At 39.9% G+C, this 19766-nt stretch overlaps 1 non-coding gene across 1 annotated transcript; it reads left to right on the plus strand.

Moving 5' to 3' along the window:
- Positions 1–9744: 9744 nt before the first annotated feature.
- Positions 9745–9826, plus strand: TRNAS-GCU (transfer RNA serine (anticodon GCU)). The gene has a single exon. It is a non-coding gene; the product is annotated as a tRNA-Ser (tRNA).
- Positions 9827–19766: the final 9940 nt, after the last annotated feature.

Below are 19766 nucleotides of genomic sequence, written 5' to 3' on the forward strand. Positions count from 1 at the left end.
TTAAGGGGAGGAATAGAATGTGTATAATTCCCCTTCCCTCTGTTTCGATCAATTTGTGCGATAGTTTTTGTTTTAAATGATTTTTTTGGCAATGGAATATTATTTGGCAATTTTTTTTTGCCAAGTAAAAGTTACAGTGGATTGAGAAACATTCTCAATCCACTGTGCAGCTTTGGATTGAGAATGTTATGATCATCCCCTTCACGCTGAAGGGATGATCATAACACCTCAAAAAGAAAATGAGTTCAAGGATTCATCCTGCCAGGTATCAACAATCTCATGGCGAATGTGTAATGGTGTGGGGAGTATTTTCATAATGCACATTATGTTCCTTCACCAGTGGCACAAAATTTCATGCCGGATGTTATCTGAAAATTGCTTCCGACCAATCGCATCCCTTCATGGTTGCACTGTCACAATTCCAGAATTGTGCAGAAATTAGTCCAGTAATATGAGAGGAAATTCAGCCTACTGTGGCAGCCAATTACTAGATCTTAATCCAATTAAACACTTATGGTATGAGGTGTAACAAGCTCTTCAGTGATATCCGAAACCATGCACTAGGATGATAAGTACACCCTAGTGGGTGGTTTACGTATGTTATTGAAAATGTGTATGAGTTTTGGATACGCATGGTCAAGCCCGTGACTAAGGTGATTAAGGAAATAGGTTCTAAAACTCAGATATGTGCTTAAAAATTTCTCATCACCCTCAGTTTTCAAACATTGTAGATTAATGACCGAAACCCAAGACCTGTAGTTGGTTTAATCATCCCTTCCGTCTACTGCAACCGGATCTAGTATAGTTGGGCAGATGGGCTGAGAAGTGGGGCAACTGAAGTTTAACACTGGCATATGCAAAGTACTACTTTGCGTAGAAGTAACCTCAGAGAAAAGTATCAACTGTGTTGTACTACACTCAGTTTGGTAGAGAATGAAAAAAGACCTGGGGTAATTGTGCAGTCAGATATGAAGTTCTCTGAGCAGTGCCGACGGGCTGCCAAACCAGGTCATGGGGGTCTTGTCAATGATATACAGGAATTTTGCTAGTAGGGAAAACGAGGTGTTATCCCTTTGTATAAGGCAATGGTCAGACCAGGCTTTGAGTACTCCGTACCTCATTTTAGAAAGGATGTATAGGTGTTAGAACCAGTATAGAGAAGAGCAACAAGATTGGCGAGGGAAAGAAGGGAGCCCCTTACCAAGAAAGGCTTAAGTTCTGCAAAATTTGAGCATCTGGAAATTAAGCATAGGCGAGGTGATCGGACTGAGTTGTGTAAGGCCTTGATTGATTTGAGCAAATTCAATGCTGATTGGTTTCTTCTTCTTTCTCAGATTAGGAACCTGTGGAAGTTAATAGTTTAAATAAATTTAAGGAAGAACTAGAAATATTTTTAGAGCGAATGGATGGGTGAAATGGGAATTTGTTTTGGTTGATGCTGTATAAGCTTGCTTTCTTGCATCATATATCTCTACTAGTGAAAATGCTGCATTATCTATTTATTTCATTTTTTTTTCTAGAACATTCGAAAGCTTTAACTTTCGAGATTGTTATAGAACGTACCAGAATATCGTCACGTGCAGAAGAAAGATCGGGATGTCTCTGGAAGTTTCTAAAACTTTCGACAGATATCTCTAGGAATTTTGTGAGCCTTCTAGAAACTTCTCTACCAGTATATATACGAGTGGCTTCAGCACCACGCAAGCATTTTCTTATTTCAAAAAGTGTATGAGTTTTAGAGAGTGAGTGGTGAACAAAATGAACAAGTGTGTTAGTGAATTAGCGTTTGCAAACAAGTGTTGTGTGCATAAGTATAAAACGTGAACTGTGTTTAAATTACAAATAAAAATCTACAATTTCTTAATTGAGTTCTTATGTGCGCGTACCTCAACCGTACATGAAATATGTCTGCGACTTTCTGGAGTTCCTTGTAGGTGTTCGCTGAGAAACCTATTGCTGCTAGGCTGTTATGTAGGGTCCTTGGAACCATACCTGATACGATGATCGGGATGGTCGTTACTTGTTGCATATGCCACATCTCTTTGATCTCCTGTTTTAGGTTCCTGTACTTCCTGATTTTTCCCCCATGGATTTTCTGCAGGTTGCCAATGTTGGGTACCGCTATGTCAATCAGATAGGTAGCCATTTCCTTCTTGTCCACAAGGGTTATGTCCGGTCTGTTGTGGGGGATTGTCTTATACGTTATTATGGCGCGGCCCCCAGTACAGCTTGCGGGTTGTGGTATCTAGTACTGCCTGCGGTTCGTACTTGTAGTACAGTACACTTTCTTCGATCAACTGGTATTTCCTTGCTAGCTTCTGATGAATGATCCTGGCTACCCTATTTTACAACATCACCGCGGGATGCAAGGACATCCCGCGGTAATGTTGTAAGATATAGATCTCACAAATTTAAATAAGAATATTTGTTTTTGCTAAAAGTAAGATTAAAGTTTGAAGAATGCTAGATTCAGTAATGGACAGTTTTAAGCGTGAGAATTAAGAATAGTAGCAAAGGGGTAAAAAAGTACCAGGTAAAGGGGTGCCATTTGAGAACAGGCATGAAGGGGTTGCTTAAGGAAGAACAACAGGACGTGAAACGGGATTTTACGAAGCGCCTCCTTTGATCTATGGCACCGTTAGAACCAAAACAGGAAATGAGTGGACGTCCAGTGTTCGCGTCAAAATAAAATGGCGTCAGGCTGACTGATATTTGGGTGTTTGGGTACATTTAGAGAGAAAGGTATGAAACGAAAATGAGTGTTTTTGGAGGTTACCGGTGGACATGAAAGGGTCATACTGCCTGTGAAAAAAAAATAAGAAAGTTCGAGAAAAGGGTTGGTTTGCGCGCTAGGGAAACAGCTTGGGAGAATTGTGTTAGCAAATAGAAAAGAATGAAAAATTACACAGAAAAAGAGGATTGGTTGCAGTCCTTGGGGGAGGCGTGCCAAACTTGAGGGGAAGAAAAAAAGTTCGGGGAGAGAAAAATTGAGAGAGGAGCATTCTGTGTCTGACTTCTGTGTGGTGTGGTCTAAGGGGAGAGGGTCGTGAATTGCGGTTGAAATAGAGGTAGCGAGTTTGGTAATGTAGGCTCTTGTGAAGAGTCTGAAGGAAACCTCGCAAAGGAACTGCTCATGGGTTCTAGTGCCGACCGCAGAGAATGAGCCAAGTATGTACTCCTGTGATTATATCATCTACACAAGAAGGTGCGTCATGTCAAGAGTGCCCAAGAAGTGAAAGAATGCCTGTCAGTCACGAAGGAAACCGGAGTGCCCAAGGATCTGAAGTAAGCCTGTCAGTCTCGAAGCAAAATCGGAGTGCCCAAGGATCTGAAATAAGCCTGTCAGTCTCGAAGGAAAACCGGAGTGCCCAAGAAACTGAAGTAAGCCTGTCAGTTACGTAGGAAACCTGAACACAAGGACATTGGAAGTAGCGGCGATGTCGGAATGTAAGTCTGTTCCTTGTTTCTTTATTGCATCCTGAACTCAAGGACTCATAACCTAGCTCTGTAAGCAATTGAGTGATAGTCCTTTTAAAAGAAAGGAACATTCCTGTTGTTAATGATTATTGAATAAGTGTAAGGTTGGTTCACGAGTAGTAAAATCAAAGTAATAATATAAAGGAATTAGCAAAGAAATTATATTTATAAGGGTAGTACTGTAAGGACAGGTTAACCTATGTCATGAAATTAGGCCAAGTGCCAAACAAGGTAACATATCAGTTGAGGTGTAAAGAGAAATAAATTTTATTAATAGATAAACTTCATGAGTAAAGAGGGATGACTAATATGATAACTTGGGTGACTAAGATGTTAATTAAGGTAGAATGGGTGACCTATAGGGAATGTTATTGAGATAAGAGGGTACCAGATGTAATACGCTTCATGTATTAAAGGCTAGAATCAAAGATTCTAAAGGAGTAATAAGAGCTGAAGTAAATATTATTGATATAAGAGAAAGACAAGAAAAATTTGTAAGGTAGGAAAATGATTGAGTAATCATTGTGGAGTCAAGTTTATGTAAATACAACAGATGCAAACTGATGTTAATAATTCGTATATTGAGAATAATTGAGGGGGGAGAGAGAGAGAGAGAGAGAGTAGTGCATTGTAGCATGGTTTACATATGTATATGGGAATTGTGATGCTTGTATATAATTATTTGTTTCTTTTATGTAAATTCTGTATTTATGTAAATGTTGTTGTATGCTCATTAAAGGTTTGTAAATTTTTGTAAATAAATGTGTGGCTTTAATGTTCTGCTAACAACCGCTTTACACACCCTAGAAATTGGAATTTTCTGAAATTGGTAGTCAGATTTGCGTATGTGAGGGGTGATACAGACGTCAGCAGCGTGTTCAGAGAATTGCAAATAAGATTAAAATAATATAAAAAAAAAAAAACATCCTCCCCACAATGTGTTGGATCGTTTTTGAAGCCAGGTGGCATCGTCGACGTGTATCATCGGACACTCCGGGCTCTTTGGCGATGTATTTTCTATAGTTTCTTGTGTTGATTACCTGGTCTTGGATGGCGAGCATGAATCCTTCAGCCTCAGCGAAGAGCAACCCGCTCGTGAGTCATGCATTGGAAGCAATTTTATCTATGTGATCTTGATGGAGATCATTGTAGTGCCTGCCATGGAGTGTCTCTTCTCTGCCCATATTTCTAGCTTCGTTTGTGCCTCCTGGTTGGGAGGAGACTCCTCGCTTAGGTTGAGTGGGGTATACCGCTTGTCTACCTTCCTTATGGCCTCATGGAGTGCTGCTGTGTGTCTCTGGAAGTAATCGTTCAGGTTAACAATCTCTGTTTTCTGTTGCTCAATGAGATCTATCGGCCCCTCCTCCTTCCTTCTTTCCGAGCAATTGTCAGTCTCTCCACGGCTGACTTCGGGTGGTGTTGGCGACTCTTAGACGTCATTGTCCTTGTCTTTCTGATGATATCTTCTCGCTCGATGTTAGTCCAACTAGACCTCGAAGGAGTATGTTAGCCTTGTCTTTCTGATGATATCTTCCTGCTCGATGTTAGTCCAATCTATGGCTCCGAAGGAGTATGTTAGCACTGGGACTGCATAGGTATTTATGGCTTTAACTATGTTCCTTCCGTTCAGCTTTGCTTTCAGCAGGCTTCTGAGTCTCTGATGGTATTTTTCGGTCAAGCACACCTTAATTTCCTTGTGCTGTAACTGTTGAGCCTGCATTATTATTATTATTATTATTATTATTATTATTATTATTAAAACTCAGGTTTTGTCCTTAAAAGTTTGAAATTTCACTTTCTATTCTCCAATTTGCATTATTCACTTCAATCAATCAAATATTTGTTTTGAATTTTGAATTTTATTTCTTTCTCTGATTAGTAGGGCTTACAAGACCGGTCAAAATCTTAATACCGGTATTTCGGTATTTTTGGTTTATGAAACCGGGATACCGGTATTAATACCGGTATCCCGGCATGTTCCATGTTGGTCTCCCATGGTTGAATTATGTTCATCATTTTTTGAAGGAGAAAGACGTTTTATTCAGCAAAGTATAATTTTCACTGTAATATCGTTACTGAGTCTGGGAGAGAGAGCAAAGCGTGTGGATAAGGAATAAAGAGAGCAAAGAGTACAGTTAAGGAATTCTTCACATATATAAATGCAAAGAAGAGAAAGACAAATCAGATCGGACGCATATGTAATTGCGTGGGATAGTATTAGATGCCCCCAACTGATGTTGCACATGAACTCGACAGTTACTTTGCGTCGATATTTACAAAAGAAAAACCTTTTACTTCAATGAGAAATTAATTATGGGAGTGAAGTTGAAGAAAATGTAATTAATGATGTTTAAATTTCACATGTTGATTTAATGAGAAAACTTTCGCGCCCATAGGCGAGTAAGGCTCCTGTGATTGATGGCATATACCCTTTAATCTTAAGGGAGGCGGCAAGTGAGTGCACTGGACCATTATGCTCTCATAACTAGCCTTTCTCATAACTATGCTCTTATAACTAACATAGTTATGAGATGGACTCATGAGAGAGATTCCGTTAGATTGGTGTAAATTGGAACATAAAGGCGGTTCTAGGAGTGTAATGGGGAATTACAGACCGGCCAGTCTAACTTCAGCAATAGGGAAAACCATGAAGGCAATGATCAAGGGTAGAATTCAGGATCATTCAGATGGAAATTAAATTCTGTAGTATACACGGTATGGTTTTGTAAAGGGAAAATAATGTTTAACAAATATGGTTAGCCATTTTGATGGTCACTCGTGAGCTGGATATAGAAAATAATTTCGACATTATTTATTTAGATATCAGCAAAGCATTTGACTCAGTCCCACATGAGCGGTTTCTTTATAAATTGGAGCAGGCTAGCATCATAGGGAAAATCCTTAGATTGATAGCACGATGGCTTGAAGGCACCAGGCAGGGGATTTTGATGAATGGTTATTCCTCAGATAAATGGTTATTCCTAAGGTCCGATCACCTCGCAGATGTTTAATTTCCAGATGTTCAAATTTTGCATAACTTAAGCCTTTCTTGGTAAGGGGCTCCCTTCGTTCCCTCGCCAATCTTGTTGCTCTTCTCTATACTGGTTCTAACACCTATACATCCTTTCTAAAATGAGGTACGCAGTATTCAAAGCCTGGTCTGACCATTGCCTTATACAAAGGGATTACACCTCATTTTTTCCCTACTAGCAAAATTCCTGTATATCATTGACAAGACCCCATGACGGTCTGGCAGCCCGTCTGCACTGCTCAGAGAACTTCATATCTTACTGCACAATTACCCCCAGGTCTTTTTTCATTCTCTACAAAACTGAGTGTAGTACAACACAGTTGATACTTTTTTCTGGGGTTACTTTTACGCAAAGGAGTACCTTGCATATGCCAATATTAAACTTCAGTTGCCCATCTGCCCAACTATACTAGATCCGGTTGCAGTAGATGGAAAGGACGATTAAACCAACTACAGGTCTTGAATTTTGGTAATTAATCTACGATGTTTGAAAACTGAGGGTGATGAGAAATTTTTAAGCACATATCTGAGTTTTATAACCTATTTCCTTAATCACCTTAGCCACGGGCTTGACCACGCGTAACTCATACATATTTTCAATAACATACGTAAACCACGCACTAGGGTGTACTTATCACCCTAGTACATGGTTTCGGATATCACTGAAGAGCTTGTTCCACCTCATACGATAAGTGTTTAATTGGATTAAGATATAGCAATTGGCTGCCACAGTAGGCTGAATTTCCTCTCATATTACTGGACTAATTTCTGCAGAATTCTGGAATTGTGACAGTGCAACCATGAAGGGATGCGATTGTCGGAAGCAATTTTCAGATAACATCCGGCATGAAATTTTGCGCCACTGGTAAAGGGGCATAATGTGCATTATGAAAATACTCCCCACACCATTACACATTCGTGATGAGGTTGTTGGTACCTGGTAGGTGAATCCCTGAACTCATTTTCTTTTTGAGGTGTTATGATCATCCCCAAAAAACGGGAATACAGAATTCAGCGTGAAGGGGGGGGGGGGGGGTTAGTGAAACCAGGCAACTTTTATCCAAAGCTGCACAGTAGATTGAGAATGTTTCTCAACCCACTGTAACTTTCACTTGGCAAAAAAAATTGCCAAATAATATTCCATTGCCAAAAAAATCATTAAAAACAAACTATCGCACAGATTGATCGAAACAGAGGGAAGCGGAATTATACACATTCTACTCCTCCCCTTAAAGGAATATTTTTCTTTGTATATAAATAAATTTCAGCCTAATAATTTAAAATTTAGCTTAATCTATAAAATTTAAAACTTAAGATTTAAGAAAAAAAAATGAAAAGGGAAAGACCGTAACAGGCAGCAGAGTGGCGCAGTGGAAGCGTGCTGGGCCCATAACCCAGAGGTCCGTGGATCGAAACCACGCTCTGCTAAGCGCTTGTAATTTTGTTTATACTCTAACATTCTCTTTATGCTGGAACACACGTGTACTAGACGAGTTTACGTTCATTATACGTTGGTAGCATGCGTAGATTTTTCTAAGTCGGAATGGAAATTTTTTATATATATTTAAAAGGAAAAACAAAAAAATTTAGGAGGAACATTGAACAGAGTTGAAGAAATTGAACGTGGACAAGACAAATGCACACCGTAGTGGGAGGCTGTGTTACTTTGTCTTCACCTGCAGATGTGGATGCCATCACTCTCTTCTACACCCCCCCCCGCAAGGGAGTTCCGAAGGCAGGAATCTGCTGGGAAAGTCATGGCATCCGTCTTCTGAGCTACAGAAGGAATGATAATGGTTGATTTTCAGGAACGAGGTGACAATATCAATGCCGAGTATTATTTTAACCTACTGAGACGTTTGCACGAGCTGTTGAAGCTCAAAAAGCACGGGAAATTGTCCAAAAGAGTCATCTTGAATGAAGACAATGCTGGTGTACATCACGTGACTGTGAATTTGAAGCAGTATTACAACAACCGCCATACTTATCGGATTTGGCTCCATTGGACTACTTTCTATTTCCAAATCTGAAAAAGGTCTTGAAACTGCGAAATTCGACAGTGAAAATGCTGTGATGGATGCAGTCTACAACTGGTTTGAGTTAAATATTTCTGAATTTTATTTGAGCGGGTCATGAGAGATAGTCGATTAGGGGAGTTAAACATTACATTGGCTAGTGTCGTTTATTAACTAGTCAAACTCAACGTTTTATTTCAGCCTACATTTGTAAGTAGTGTTGAGTACGTTTTCAAAACAGAGCACTATCATATCATCGAAAGGTGGTGGGACTTGACGACCAGGTTTTTGAGTGTTTTTGTTAGACACCTAGGAACACTTATACGCATGGTTAAGGGGGGCATATTCCTCCCCCCATGAATACTCCCCTGAGATAGAGAACTATAAAAAACGGAATAAGAATTGTTTTTATACAAATACCGTATATGGAGAGGAGAGGCAGAATGGGATAATAACTTTCGTTTTATTCTGTTGTGAAGAAGCGAACTGCAGTAACGTTCCAAATGAGAACATGGAGGAAAAACCGACGTACTATTTTATGCCATTAAATATGATAATTCTCAAATTTCTGTGGGCATTATCATGTTATGTATACATTTCCAAAACTTTATAAAGAAAACGTTTCATTGTATTTTTACAAAAAAAAGTCACAAACATAAGTTTCACTCCTTATCTTTTAGCTCGATTTTCATGCCGCCATTCTAGCAGAGTAAACGCATAATCCAGTACTCCATAAATGGCTCTTCGTGGTTCTCATCGTAAAAGATTCTTAGAATGACTTGTGTTTCTGCAATTTTATGTCTCTTTATTTTTTTGAAAATTTTAATTTTTGTGTTCCTTTAAACTAATACATTTTGTTTTAATGATGCAGATGCTTCTATAATGTTCTGTTTTTCTATTGGCTTTAAATGGAAATGGAAATAATGATTTCAACCATTTCTGCTTTGCAATTTGCAACGTCTGGGGCTACTCCAATTAGTTTTTAGCAGAACAGAGCAATCCAGAACGTAACGAATACTTTACTATTGAAAACTAATTATATTTTATATTTTATTACCAACCGTATGAGTATTGCAAGAATTAGAAGAGATAATCTTATTAGTCTCAGCAGATAGTCCACATAGGCTTGTTTCATCCTGTCTCCATAAAGTTCAACGAAATATTCCATCTTGAGATGTTTACAGAAGACGTGCTTAGAAGAAACAAAGGTATGAAAAAGCAGATGAGGTGGCCGAGTGGTTAAGGCGATGGACTGCTAATCCATTGGGGTTTCCCCGCGTGGGTTCGAATCCCATCCTCGTCGGTTATTTTTAAAAATCTATCATTGTTTTGAATCTCCTTGCTTTGTAATTTACTTCTGGTCCCAGAAAAGTCGCTGTACACAGGTGCATCGACTGTGTGATGTCTTGTATAAGCATACTGCTTCCTTGTGGTGTGTACCTGTTTAAACGAAGTATTAAGCAGGTAAAAATTATTAGAGCCTCAGACCAACAAAAAGAGCCAAATAAATAGCTAACGTGCGGCAGAACAAGTTAGCTGTTTGTCGAAAGTAAATCGCTCGTTGAAATCACCCGATAAGCGAAATTTAATTCTCACTTTCTGTTTTTCATTTTTCTGTTATATTTCTTGTTCAGTTTGATTTCTCTATTGCAACAGGTGAGTCCTATATAATTTCATTCTACTGTGAAGAAGAAACGTGGAAGCCTTCTCTTATTATTACGATGACTGAATTACTTTCTGCAAGAAAATTATCTCCTATATTCTAGGTTCGATTGTTTCCGAAATAATGGTGTTGAAGATATTTAAAATAATTTCTGACTGCTAAAATGAAAATAGTTTTCAGTTGATTTAATTTTCAACTGGGATTCATTTTCTACATAACGATATCTGTAGAGTGAACGTCAACCAAAGATAATTTTTAGAAAATAAAAGAGAAACGACGTACTAGTAAAAATTGAATTCATGATTCCTGGTTTACAAGATCAGTGCTCTTACCACTGAACTATAGAGATAACGCTGTTAGTAATGTTTTGTTATTCATATTAGATGCTGATAAAATTGATTCCAGCAGACCTTTGGTTACAGTGAGGAGAAATTCAACTAGTAGTTCAAGGTCACCCACTGTCTCCAACTTTTTTCTCTAACTTCGTATAAGTTTCACCAGCCCAACTATTGGTGCCAACAACCTTGTCTTTCTTAAACCAAGAGTTTGTAGTGTAGATGGCAACTTCTAAAACTGCGTATACTTTAAACTGCGGCATTAATTTCTGTTTAATAAATAGAAACAAACAGAAATATTATAATCCTTTATTATATTGTAAAATTATGTTAGAATATTGTCCTAAATTAGAAAAATTGCGATGTTAAATTGCAGAATTAGAAACTATATATATGTATAGATCGTGACGTAGATTCCAAAAAATTGCACTTCATCATCATTTGAAAAATCACTGAAAAATATCATATTTGTCATCTTTAAATTGAAAATAATTCGTTCTATTGACTTGTTTGTATTCCCGCTTTAGGAAGTCTTATTCCTGAATTTCCTCTGCAAGGAAAATACTTTTCTCCAGTCACACAGCCCTCACGGTACAACGATGGAGATGGCGCCTCCGTAGTCAGGTGGGAAGGAGCAGCAGTGTAACTTCAAGCTTCTTGATTAGACCGGGGTTCGAGCCCGAGGCCACCAAATACGGAGGATGCGGAAAGGTCAGGGAATGACCGCCGCATATCCCCGGAGCAATATGGACTTAGTTGCTAATGCTCCTATAAACCAAATAACAACAACAACAACAACGATGGAGATAATCACCGTCCTTCCGATTCCAGGTGGAAAAGGTTCGAATTCGAATTCCATCAATGACCCGAGGAAATTTTAGACACCTTTTTTCAAAACGTTTAATTTATCTCAGACAATAGTTGCATGTTTTTCCTCTATTGTTATCTCTGGTTTTACGTCCAATAAAGAGACAAATCGACCATATAGAATACACTCAATTAACAAAATAGAGACCTTCGTCCCTTTGAAGCTAAACACATACATAGCAGTCATTGACACAATCAGTTTGCAGAGGGTCCTCCAATAAATTTCCTGTATCCCTTATTTTGAAAGCAGTGTTTTTTATTGCAACTTCTGTATTTCATTGAAGACTAGACCATTGAGGCTTCTCCATGTTTTTTTTTTTTATTCCATTTACGTTGTTCTCTTTTTGTTTTTACAAAATCAAGCCGTTCATTATGTATAGCCCTTTTACTTCTGGGAATTCCATTAATCTTGCTGCTGTTTTAGATATATCTCTATCTCTCTGGAGAATGCAATGGTTTTAATTCTTGCAGATAAACAAACTTGTCTTTGTAAAGAGTTGTGCTGCTATTGCACTACTTTCAACAGTATTGTCAACTTCGTTTCGTCTAGTATTGTCACTATTACATGTCGAAAATGATGAAAGGAAGCAAGCTCGAAAACGATTACTACTGGAAAATGATGAAAGGAAGCATCGTAAGTTGTTGTTGGGATTTTGTCACATTATTTGCTCTGCTGGTCGAAAAAATCGAATACCTGGCTGACAGAGAAAAATCGTGTTAACCTCGCTTAGACCGACAAACCCGCCACGTTGTGAAAAGATAAATAAAAATTCCTCGTATCATTAAAGATGAGATTAGAACTCAGCGGATAGCTTCAGCTCTGTTACAGCTTTGAAAACTGATTTCAGATGTGAGCAAGCTCACACCTAAAAACCTGTGAACAACTGTTTTTGTCTGCGTGTTGCCCTGAAGATCACTTTCTGTCAAATGAGGGACCGGTTGTTCCTGAAAAAGGCTCATCTTTGGAGAGGCTCAGCTTTTGGAGAGGCTAGCTATTTGAAAATAGTGCAATGGCATGGTAACTCGCCAGTTTGTTCTACTAAGTGAATTCAGACCATTGCATTACATGTTCAGTTTAAATAGAGAGAGAGAGAGAGAGAGAGAGAGAGAGAGAGAGAGAGAGAGAGAGAGAGAGAGAGAGAGAGAGAGAGAGAGAGAGAGAGAGAGAGAGAGAGAGAGAGAGATAATCTTTATTGTCCTTCACGGCCAAAAAGCCAGGGGTTTATAGCCTCCCGAAACTTCTGGGAAAATCGAACAATTATTTATAAAAAAGGTAATTTTACAAACGAAAACATATTTTAATACAAAGGAGAGAACTCCTTACGAGAGTTAAGTCTGATTGAGCTGGCTTAACATCGAGATAAGATCACCACCTCAATCAGACAGGAACAGATGCAAGGTACACATCAGTCATTGTTGATTAGTCCTACTAGTCAATTTTTTTCCGGTAAGTCCGGTCAACAGCGATTTGTTCATGTCGGCGTCAAGTGCCTGGGTTTGCTTGAGCATCTACTGAGAGAGGAACCTGTCCGAGAGATGGAGTCGTGCTGAATGCGAGTAGAGCTCGGGATTGGCCCTAAGGGCAGCAGGGGGAATCCTCCAGCCACAGGTATCCCAGGATGAAGGTGTTGCAGTTATGCCTGTTATCATCTTGACTGTTGCTAGGAGGCGTTGGTCGTCGACTAAGGTGGGAATCCGTGGAATCCCGAGAGAGTCGGCAAGCTGCGTGGTGCGAATCGGAGCTGGAAGGTTGTGCTTCCTGTTGGCCCACTTTAAGAGCCAGAATTCTGTGGAAAAGAGTGGTTTCTTTATTGGCGATGCCGCTGACGCCCAAATTTTAAGCAGCATAGAGTAAAGGTTGAAAGATAACGGTTCTTATGTACCTCACGGTTGTCTTTTTATCTGTGATATAAAGAAGATGCTGTTTTGCTATCCACCGGAGTCTTGAAGCACGTGCGAAGAGCATGTCTATGTGGGCGTTGAATCGAAGTTTGGAGTCGAGTACAACGCCCAGATCATGATGGCTGGATACAATTGGGATGAGGGTGTTGCCGGCAGAAGGCTGGAAAGAAGGAGTTTGCTTCAATGAATATACCATGAATTCGGACTTAGCAGGATTGATCTTGAGCCCAAACTGGCAGAGGTAAGATGTGACTGCAGTGAGTGTTGTTTATTTCCACTTTTACCAGATCAAGGTCTTGACCAGGGATGATGGGAATGAGTATCTTGATATCATCCGCATAGCTCAGTAGACATCGACAATGTGCAGCCAGTGGGAAGATAATAGATGAAAACAGAAGGCCCGAAAGGACCCCTCCTTGTGGGACTCCTGCGATGACGGATCTAGTAAGGGTGCGATCTCCTGTATGAAGCTTTATAACTCGGTTATGTAGAAGAGAGGAGAGAAAGCATAATATGTTCCCTGTGATCTGGAAGTGGCATTCCAGGAGAGTGAGTAGTTGGTTTACTTGGACGGCATCAAATGCAGCCTCAATGTCTAAATAAGTAACAGCTAGTTCGTGCCTTTTCTCGAATGCTGACAAGATAGTATTCGTGGTCGCTAGCAGATTGGTGATCGTTGATCTGTTTGGAAGGGAGTGAATTTGGGCTGGGTTACTGGGCAAGATCTGCTTGGTGAGGATGGGGAGTAAGGTCTTCTACAGGAGCTTCAGCAGGCTGGAAGAGTTGGAGATGGGTCGGAAGAGTTTAGGTTTCGATGGCGACTGAACTTTGGCTAAAGGTTTGATGAGATAGTTTTTCCATTGCTGTGGGAAAATCTGGTTCGAGAGTAACTGGTTGAAGATAATTAAAAGTGGCTGAATAATGTACGGACTTAGGCATCTGAGCATGAACTGGGAAACTCCATCATCACCGAGGCAGGTAAATTGATGGCTACGAACAGCTGTTGTTTTGTGATCTGAATGGTGCTCAACACTTCTTGCTGGGTGGGCTCTGTAAGTAGAGCCAGATCTGAGTTTGGCATAGGATTACGGTTAAATCTTGTGACGAAATCGAGCCACAATTCAGGATCAAGTTGCAAAGGAAAATGAAGGTTCACTTTCTTGTATGGAATTTTTCCTTTAGCCAGATCACGGTTAACGTATAATTTGATTGCCTCAGATTTCAGGCGATTAAATTGAGCCCGTGCCCTTGAATAAACGATGCGATCATTGATATTTTGCGACTGTTTCCATGTACGATGGAGCTGTTGCTTCAGCTGGAAACTCATTTTGAGGTCAGAATTCCACCAAAGTCTTGTATATGGACTGATTGTGATTTTTTTAGAGGCAGCATATTTGGCAACCGTGTTGATCCAGTTTGTGGGAATGTTCACAGCTAGTTTGGGTCACAAATCTCTAAGGCCACCCAGGGAATTAAAGAGGCGGCTCTGATGCACTTATCTACATCAAGTAAGTTGGGGCTAGTGATGTAAACCTTTTTTGTTGTCCTTGTGGGTTCTGATTTGGGGCTGGCAGATATGCAGTCACATGTATTGGGACATGATCAGAATCAAACGACGTTTCTGCAATGTAATCAAGGGTGCAAGGGATGTAGGTTAGAACTAGATCTAAGAGGTTATTCCCCCTGGTTGGAGCTTCATTAATAAGTTGTAGGTCAGCACATCTCAAGTGTGCCAGAAGATCCTTTTTCAGATTAGATAGCTGAGGAGGTAAATTGAAATCACCACAAACTAAGTGAGAAGCTGTGGGATGCAGCTGATTGATTAACCAGTTGGAAACTTCAAGGATTATTTGCTGGGAAGGCGTTGGGGGTATATACACCAAACAGACGTCAAACGTCACGAAGTTGTATCCTAACGTAACGAGGATTGCTTTATAATTAGGGGAGTTACTGGATTTATTATCCAATAGCTTGAAAGGGGATTTCTTGTAGAATATTGGGATGCCTCCACCCTTGCATGCAATCCGAGATGTGAATATGACCCCATAGTCAGCTGTGGCAGCTGCCGCTAGGAATTCTTGATCATAATTGAGTCAGGTTTCGGTGATGGCGAGCAGGTCAAAATAACCAGGGAGCAGAATTTTCTCCAGTGTCAAGCTTGTTCCTAAGACTACGCACATTCTGATAAAAGATGGTGCAGGCAGGTACTCTAGGTACTTTGATGCGGACTGGTGGTCTCTGACATGGCACTACTACTCGATTCAGTGGGAGGTGTCTAGGACTGACGAGCACAGGGATTAGCATATTGGTGTTCTGTGTCTGTTGTTCTTGTTGCTGTAACGAGATCTAGGATTGCTATGAATCAGGGTAACATTGGTGGGAGTCCTTTCCATTACTTCTATATCGCTGCCCTTTATGCCCAAGATATGGCATAACAAGAGCTCCAACAGGCCAGATTTCAGGATTGAAGAGTGCTCCCAAATCTGCATCAGCTACATCGATCTTAAAGGAGCCGTAGTAGGTTGGATATTTCGTGGATAGCTTGGAGACTCCACCATTCATTTTGAATGCAGCGAGAAGGTGTTCCACATCATCAGCTGTGGTAGCAGGGGAGAGCCTACTAATGAAGACATTACGCATCCGCTTGTCCATCGTTCCAGTGTTCGCAATTTGCATCTTGCTGAAGTGCAAATTGGTTCCAATAACTTTAAGATTGGGGCTCAGTTCCTTAAGAGTTGGATTACGGTCAGTGTTCTTTGTTCTTTTGGTCGTTGGCTTGCAATCATTGCATACGTTGTAGTGTCTCTATGGGTCTTTACATTAGATACAATCGTAGTCCCTGTATAATGGTTACCTCTCACGTTGTTTGAGGTGGAGCCACAATTGCGATGTACTTCAGGACCAAAGCATTATCCGGTTTCGAGCGCGAGGACCCCATATGTGAGTTTTGTGTCGCGAATAGGTGCAATTTTGCAGGTTCTGCTCCCGATGACTTCTTTGGATCTTCTGGGAGGCAATATTTCCTGAGAATCCGTTGGCATCTGCTGTGATTTCAGCATATACTGGTCTAGTGCTGCGTTCAGGGCACACAACTTCAGACTCACATATTGTAAGAATGGGGGATGGAGAGGGGTCATGTGGTAATAAAGATGGGGTGGTTTGGGTAGGAGCTCTCGGTTTCGCGTGAAAGTGTCCGTCCGGAGGATGCTGCTCATGATGGTTAGTTTGAACAGCAAGACCACAAACAGATTGCTTCAGGTCATCAAAGTTTTTTCCCCAACACCTCCAATGTTTTGTGTATGCATTCATTGATTTCTCGTAGTCGCTTGTTTTCAAGCAGTAGGTGTCCGAGGATATTATGAATTGGGGATAGCTTCATACATAGAGTTGTGTCGGTATTTGTGAGGAGTGAGACAAAGAGTGGACTGTGTCCGAGTGATGTTTGATTAACTATTGCGGAGATCTCTGTTGATAGGATGTTATCCTGTTGGGAGCTACTAGATTTTTGCATGATGAGATCCGAAAGGCCATTTTGTTCTGCCAGTAATGAGTCAGGGGTCAATTCCACATGTGCAGCTGTTTTCCGTGTCTACCTCAGGTTCGAGTTGGGTCCTGTGCTCAGGTGAATCCAAAATTTGGTTAACGTCGTTGTTAAAAATTTCACCAGTTGTTCCTAGTGAATGCATATGATTTTCTTCCTTACAGAGGGGAAACTGCCATACTTTCCGTCGCTGCTTCCCGAGCCTCTTTAGGTCCAACGCGAAACATTCACTTCAGTATGTCTTGAGACAGAAAGTACATTTTTGCAAATTTTGCAGTATGAGAAAACTATAAATAATAAATACCTGGATGTCCAGGTCGCCACACAATGGATATCCTCTTGTTCAGCGTCAAATTAGGAATACACCAACATCAAAATCATCATATAAACCTAAGCATAATTCTGTTAATTTAACTGATTAACCGGAGCAACAAAGACACACAGCCGTACAACTGAAGAGCAGGTTACTCTCCTCCTTCTGTTCTCCAAACAGATTAAAATATGACCACTGGGTCACCTTTTCGCTGTTGCAAAATGTTTATTTTATTTATTTATTCTTATTTTATTATTTTATTTTTGCTAAAACTGCTGAAATTTAAAGTGCAGGATTTTACACAGTTTATTATTCTATCGGCGGACGTACGTGCACTTTAAAGTCACTTTACGGATATGAAAGTGTCTGAAAATGAATAAATAAATCTTATTACCAGAGAGAGTGAAATCAATCTACAGATCTGAGAATAATGAGCTTCCACTTCGCTACTCTTTACTGGTGGTGTGCTATTTTACAAATGATCATTGTGCAGTTCACTCATGCGATATAAGAAAGCCATTTCGACACGAATTTTCTTTTAAATAATATATTAATGAGGTTTAGCCGAAAAATGATTGGCTTAAATGAGAGAAGAAGAGGCAGTTACAGGGTGTTCTTTAATCTTTTCTGTTTCCATCAGGCGGTTATGTATTCATTATTACTTTTTATGATCATCTTTATATGGTAATTGGGGACAGTGTCTCTCATCGAGTATGTGCAAATTTAATATCTAACTTGGAAAATCGCAATGCCGAATGTGTAAGGCACCACATTCCAATCATTATCCTCCCCCAGGAAGAAATCTGGCATTGACTGTCAATAGTATTAAAATTTTGGAGACGCTAGCTACTTGAAAATAGTGCAATGGTGTGGTAACTCATAACTCGTCTAGTATTGTCAACAATACTCGTGGAAAATGATAAAAGGAAGCAAACATATATATCGTCAGAAAAAAAGAAGAAAGACCCCGCATCATCCGTGCTTTTCCCATCCTCTAAGAATAATGCATGTAGTCCTTCAATTGATTCACTCAAACTAGCCTCTCACAACACCAATCGATGTTTGCTCCAACGATCAGCTATTCTCTTGATACAAGCATATTTTCTCACATCTATGATGCATTTGTCCTTCACTATTTTCAGTTTATGTACCTTTACGTGTGTGTGTCATCGACCTGGAGTTAGGATGCCATCAGCATTTAATTTACTCAATTAATTTAAGGCCGTAAATACTTAAATCGAGTCTCCTTGCAGATGGCTAGTTTCTTGGCGGCATAACTTGCAGAACTGCAGCCTTTTTGGTAAGGATATCCTTTTGTATCTTTCACTAATTTGTCGCACCTATCTGCACCCGTTTCAGCCCTTCCGCTTGTTTCCTAAATTAGGTTTTCGGAGTTGGGCGCAATACTCGAGATGCTCGCTAACCATTGCCTTATAAAAATAATTACCTTTCTGTTCCTCCTGGCAAAATTCCTGTACGTCGTTGAAAGAACTCCCATGAACTCTTCTAGCAACCTGTCTACACACTGCTCACAAAACTTTATGTCAGATTTTACAATTACCCCGAAGCCTTTTTCTTTCTTCACTACCTTAAGTCAGGTACCGAAACATTGAAAAGGAAAATCGTCATGGGCCTATATTATATACATCAGGTGTTCCATGCATTGCATGTAGCAGAGTGGCGCAGTGGAAGTGTGCTGGGCCCATAACCGTGGTTTCGATCCACGGACCCAGAGGTCCGTGGATCGAAACCACGCTCTGCTAAATTATTTTTGAATTTATTTGTATGATTTTTCTCCGTCTTCATCTTTCGTACAACTTATGAATTGAAAATTTATTACTGTGTCAATTTGACTACACGTTTTCTTTCAGCAAACGAGTTGTTGATTGCTGGAAGAAGTTGCCCTCGCAGGTATCTGAGGCTGAACGTGTGAATGAATTCAAAGCTCAACTGGATCGTTACCTGTGTAAGGAGGAAAGCATATGATTTGTGGTTTCTTACCTACTTGGTGGGTTTTTTTTTTTTTTTTTTTTTTCTTGCGAGTCCAGGAAAAGCCTGTGGCCTCCTTTCACTATATGGCTAATGCTGTTACTATTACTCTTATAGTACTTTATTTTAATTATGCAGATTCTTATGTAATTGATTTTTTTTTTGTTGTTGTTGTTACTTTTAACTTAAATTGAGATAAAATAATTATTTCAACTATTCCTTCTTGGCAATTTGCAACATCTCGGGCTACTGCGATCAGTTTTTGGAAAAATAGAGTAATCCTGAATGCTAATGAACACTCTCTTCTTCTTCTTCTTCTTCTTCTTCTTCCAGTGACATAGTTCCTTGAGGAGCTGTTGTGGCCACCAAAAAATTCCCCAGACTGCATTGATCATGTGCTATACGAGTGGCATCGCAAAATGTCACGCCCAAAAGTTCACTGATCCCATACTTCCACCTAGTTGCTTGTTTTCCTTTAACAGCAGTTTTTGGAGGTGGTTTTATTATGGTCTATGTGGCATCAGGTAATGTGGTGGAATGCCATTGCCTACCACATGGCCGATTTTGAAAGGGGCCGGCTTTAATCATAGGAAGAGTAATCACGCATCCCTCGAGATGCTTTTGAAGAGGAAA

The sequence above is a fragment of the Mastigoproctus giganteus genome, chromosome 3 (assembly GCF_048544385.1).
Source record: "Mastigoproctus giganteus isolate SK-2022 chromosome 3, ASM4854438v1, whole genome shotgun sequence".
Taxonomy (NCBI): domain Eukaryota; kingdom Metazoa; phylum Arthropoda; class Arachnida; order Uropygi; family Thelyphonidae; genus Mastigoproctus; species Mastigoproctus giganteus.